At 40.9% G+C, this 5641-nt stretch overlaps 1 protein-coding gene across 1 annotated transcript in view; it reads left to right on the top strand.

The window, feature by feature from the left end:
- EMG1 (EMG1 N1-specific pseudouridine methyltransferase) overlaps positions 1-5641 on the top strand; it is a 370137-nt gene that overhangs the window by 343224 nt on the left and 21272 nt on the right. The gene's annotated exons all lie outside the window — the stretch shown is intronic.

The raw sequence follows: 5641 nt of genomic DNA, 5'->3' as shown, positions 1-5641 counted from the left end.
GTCTGTGTGTTCCTATGGGGTGTGTGTGGAAGGGGTGCAGTGGAAAGGGGGTGCGGGGGGGGAGAAAATCTCTTTGTAATTAGACATCCAGAAAGGGTGACAGTGGGAGAAACTGGGACCAAGAAACAGAAAGAGACAGATCAGAAACAATAGGGAGGCCTGATTAAAAACAGGGCTGGCCAGACTCACATAGTAGACTTTAATGGTCATTGAAAGCTTTTCAGATGCCTCTAGTGGAGTTCCCAAAGATCTGTACTACCCTGTACTGCTTAATATTTTTGTCAATAAATAACTTGCAAAAAACTATAGATGACATCCACCCACTTTGCAAATGACAAAAATTGAGGAGTGATAGTTAACATGCTGTTCTGACAGGCTGGTACTCTGGGCTAAAAATTGTTTTTAAGAGGTTATTAGGGTTAAGTGATTTGTCCAGGATTATGCAGCTAATAATATTAATAATCTGAGGCTGGACTGGAACTCCTGACAGGCCCTCCTGACTCCGTGACTGATGTTCTATCCACTGTGTCACCTAGCTGTCCCCAGCTAAATCTAATAATATGATGAATTTAATAAGATAAATGTAAAGGTTTAATCAACCAAAATTTATTAAGTGCCAACTGTGTGCCTAGGATTGTGCCTTTAAGCTCTGGGGAATCAAAGACAAAAAAAAAATTAACTCTAAACCCAAACCTGAAACAGTTCTAGCCCTCAGTGAGCTTATATTTTAAAAGAGAAGCCAAGGACATATACAAACTAAATATTAGGTAACATTAGAGAGGAAGGCACTGGGGATGAATGCAAGGAGGGCAGAAAAGGCCTCAGGCAGAAGGTGACACAGGCTTAAAGGAGATTAGGGTTGCCAGGATGGGGAAATGAGAAGGAAGAGCATCCCAGACAGGAGGGACAAAGATGGCAGAGGAAGCCTTGTGTGAGAGCAGCAGCCAGGAGGCTATTACATCTGGATAGTGTCCAATGATTGGAAAGGTAGGAAGGGGCCAGGTTGCAAATGTCTTAAAAGGCCAAAGTTAATACTTGATCCTGGAGGTGATAAGAAGCCACTTTAGTTTATGGAGTGATGGGGTGACATGGTCAGATCTGCACTTTAGGCAAATCACTTTGGTGGCTAAGTGATAGATTATCATGGGGAACAGAGTTGACACAGAGAAACCTAAGAGAGGGCTACTGCCATAATCCAGGGATGAGGTAATTAGAGTTATGGCTGTACGAGTGAAGAGACGGTGTTGGATTTAAGGCAGAGGTGACAAGATTTGGCAACTGATTTGATAGATGGGATGAGGGGGACAGAAGGGTCAGTGTTAGTACTAGGGTTGGGAACCTGGGTGACTAGGATGCTGGCGGTGCCCTCAACAGAAATGGGAGAGTTTGGAAGAGGAGTAGATTTCGTGGGGAAGATAATCAGGTCTCTTTTAGATGCTCTGAGTTGGTATGCCTCTGGGACCCCTTGAGTTTGAAATACGTAAGGGGCAGTTAGGGATGCGAACTGGAGCACAGGAAAGAGTCTGGGGCAGGATAGATAAATCTGAGAGTCATTTGCTTAGAGATTATAATTATAGAAGCCGACGAGAGAAGTATATAGATAGAAATGATAATATGAGGGAGCCAGAATTTGGGGAAACAACGGTAGAGCTGAGTGATGATCCAGCAAAGGAGACTGAGATTCAGAAAAGAGTAGTCACAAAACACTAGAGGGAAAAGAATGCAGGAGGAAAGAGTGTTCAAAATGCAACATGGAGATCAAGAAGGGTGAGGAGTGAGACAAAAATGCTAGGTTTACAAATTAAGATATTTGTGTTCCAAAAATCAGCTTTCTAATACAAGACGAGGTTGGGATAACTCTGAAAAAGAAAATATCTGGAGTTTTTAGTAGAATGTAAAATTCAAATATGAGTCAGTGACTCCCTGAAAACTCCAGGTTTGGAGAAGCTAGATGACACAGTGAATAGAGCACCAGTAACCCCAATTGCCCTACCTTCCCCTCTCCAAAAAGCAAAAAACAAAACCAAACCCCCCCAGATTCAAAGATAAAATCCTCTCTTTGGTTTTTAAAGCCCTTTGCAAACTGTCCCTTCTTACATTTCTATCCTTTTCACACTTTAGGCCCCTCAATGTATCCATGGATGCAATGATACTGGTCTTCTTGCTGTTCTTCAAATGCTACACTCCATCTCCTGACTCCATTCTCTTTTTCAGTGGCAGTCCCCCATGGCTGTAATGCTCTCCTTTGTGCCTCCTGGCTTCCTTTAAGAGTCAGTTCAAATCCTGTTTCCTTCAAGAGGTCTTTCACAATCCCCATTCTCCCTTTCTACCCCCACCACACACTCCTCAGCCTTTCCTCTGAAATCACCTTCAGTTTTCCCTGTGTATACCTTGTAGGTGCGTAATTGCATATTCTCTCCCTAATTACCCTGTTTACTACTCCTTGTAGGCAAGGACTGTTTTTGCCTTTCTTTGGATTCTTAGCACTTTGCATAGTACCTGACATATAGTAGATACTTAATTGCCTATTGCCAACTTGTTGGCTTATTGACAGTGTGATATGGCAGCCAAAAAAACCTAAATGCAATCTTGGGCTGCATTTAAAAAGGCTAGGAACAAGGAGGTGAGAGTCCCCCTGTTCTCTGACTTGGTAAGACCACATCTGAAGTACTGTATTCATTTCTGGGTGTTACAGTTTAAGAACATTGATACTGGAAGGAGGGCAACCACCATGGTGAAAGATGTTGAGATCAAGTCATATGAAGATTAATTGAAAGAATTAAGGATGCTAACTTGGAGAAAAGATCCTGGGATGACGTATGAGCTACCTTCAAGTCTTTGAAAAAGGATTAGGAAGCAGTCAATCAACAAGCATTTATTACATTCCTACTGTATGTCAGGCATTAGATTAGGCACCAGAGAGACAAATACAAAAGTGAGACAGTACCTGATCTCAAAGAGCTCTCAATCTCCTTAGGGGGATACAATATGTTCACAGATAAGTAAATATAGAATGTGTGTGTGTGTATACACATACACACTAATATATGTGTATATATGTAAGCAAATATAGAAATGTGCATACTGCAGGTATTTTCCACTCAATGTAGAGTGCAGGGGACTCTAAATTCATTTGTCCTGGATACAATCCTACTAAAGCAGCCTCAAGTCACTCAGCTTTGATCTTCACTTGAGAGGGACAGCATGGGGTAGTGGAGAGAACAGGATGGAAGGAATGAAACAAGCATTTAAATTTTTTCTTTTCTTTTTTAAAAAATGAGCTTTTATTGATAATTTCTGCTTCTTACATCACCATGGTATCCCATATATCCCTCCCAGAGAGTCATACCCTATGACTCATAGTATTTTTTCAGAGAGGAAAAAAAAGTCAGCACACATTGACAAAGTACAAAAACATGCAACACCTAGGGACCTTCCACCTCCCTGAAGGGGAAGATTGGGGATGTCTTTTTATATCTCTTCATTTGAGTCCTGTGTGATCTTTTTTCCCCTTTTCTGTGTGATATTTGTAATTTTGTGATGTTTCCTTTTGATTTTTTGTTGTGTCATTTCCATTTCCATTGTTGTAGCTAATGCATATATTGGGAAACATGTATTTATTAAGCACCTACTACGCTATCGGGAACCACTTGTGTTAAGCACTTTACAAATATCAGCTCATTTAACCCTCACAACATCCCAGGGAAATAGTTGTTGTTATAATAAAAATTTTACAATTTAGGAAACTGAGGCAAACAGAAGTTAAGTGACTCGCCCAGGGTCACATGGCTAGTAATTGCCTGAGGTCAGATTTTAACTTGGGTCATCTTGACCCCCACCCAGAGTGATAGCCATTTCACCACCTAACTGCCTCTGAAAAAGCCACTTTATGCTCCCAGGGCCCTAATTTCCCTATCTGTCACAGGAGGATAATAATACTAGGAAAACTGCATGCCTCCAATTGTGGTTATGAGAGTTTGTATTGACTTTGAAATGAAATATAAATATGAGGTATTTGTGTCATGTACCCAAACACAGTACCTAGTTCAAGTCTGTGACTGATTCTTCCTTTATTTGTTAAACAAGTGTTATTATTCAGTCATGCCTGACTCTTCATGACTCCATTTGGAGTTTTCTTGCAAAGATACTGGAGTGGTTTGCCATTTCCTTCTCCAGCTCATTTTACAGATAAGGAAACTGAGACAGAGGGAAGTGACTTGCCCAGGGTCACACAGCTAGTAAGTGTCTGAGGCCAGATTTGAACTCAAGGAAATGAATCTTCCTGACTCCAAACCTATCCACTCTGCCCCATAGCTTCCCTTAAACAAGAGTGAGCCTATGGATAACAGGCTAGCGTAATAAGGGATCAGCAGGAGTAATGAGACCCTACACTGATATACACTCAAGTTTGCAAGTAATTTTCACGGATGACCTCATTTGATTTTCACAACAACCCTATGAGGTAAGTGTTATTATATCTATTCTGAAGATGAAGTAACTGAACCTTAGAGAGGTTAAGTGATTATCTGAGGTGGGATTCAAACCCAGTCCTTCTAGACTACAAGTTCAGCACTATCCACTATTCCATGTTTCCTCTTTATAAAAAGTTCCCATATTTTCCCATCTCAGATATATGCTATTCTTCCAGTATAAAATTCTTCCTTTGGGTTAAGGTAATAATCCCAGTAAAAGGTCAATTACCTCACAAAGGATGGCAAATTCTTCCATTTTCAATCATTAATATCTTAGTGTTAAGGAATTCGTTAATTAATTAGTTTTTCTGACAAGGGTGGTGTAAAGAGTGGTCATAGGCCAAGGCAATTTTTAGAATAGGGAAATCATAATATTAGCACTGCTAAAACAGTTGGTGGGAAGACCTTATGGTCTCCTTCCTTGAAATCTTTCTTTGACAGTAGCAGTAGCAAGGAATTCTCCTCTATCCTGTCTTCAACTCATAAGTACTCTTGTCCCCCTTTCGTTCCAACCCCCTATCCCCTGGGGTTGGGATAGACTTTAACTACAACCTCAATTCTCTCCCCTAGGTTACATTGCTCACCCCTCACTTTAGAGCTTTTCACCTCTTTCCCTAAGTGACACTTGTCTATAGATGATAGCATGCCACTGTATTAATTATCCAGCAAGGGATTAGAATAATCAAGTTGCTTGTCAAGGGGCAGTCTTCTGCCCATCTGCCCAGGGCCCTCTTCAGTTTTTCTTGGGTTTGTTGTGTTTTACTTGCTAAAAGATTGCAGAATCCTTATTGTCCAACTGAAGTCACTCAGTCTTTAGTAGCCTAGACTTCTACTTCCACTGCCAATCATGAAGTCGCTGTTTGGTTCAGCCTTATCTGACTGGTCTTGGAATAAATTTAAGGAATAAAATAGAATTTACTCAAAATGTTAAAATATATATGGTCTATAGTGAGCTAATGAACTCCCACCCATTTGAGATCCCCTTTCTTGTTTGTTTTTGTTTTTGCCTTTTTTTTTGGAGGGTAGTTGGGGTTAAGGAACTTGCCCAAGGTTACACGGCTAGTTTTTTTGTGTGGATGTTAAGTATCTGAGGCCACAACTGAACTCTGGTCCTCCTGACTCTGGGGCTGGCTCTTTACTCACTGCACCACCTAGCTGCCCCATGAGAT

This window comes from Petaurus breviceps, unplaced genomic scaffold (assembly GCF_028583685.1).
Source record: "Petaurus breviceps papuanus isolate PSGF00001 unplaced genomic scaffold, PetGlider_PUasm1.0 470, whole genome shotgun sequence".
NCBI classification, from domain to species: Eukaryota; Metazoa; Chordata; class Mammalia; order Diprotodontia; family Petauridae; genus Petaurus; species Petaurus breviceps.
Note: the sequence above shows the minus strand (reverse complement) of the source record. Positions and strands in the feature narration are given on the sequence as shown.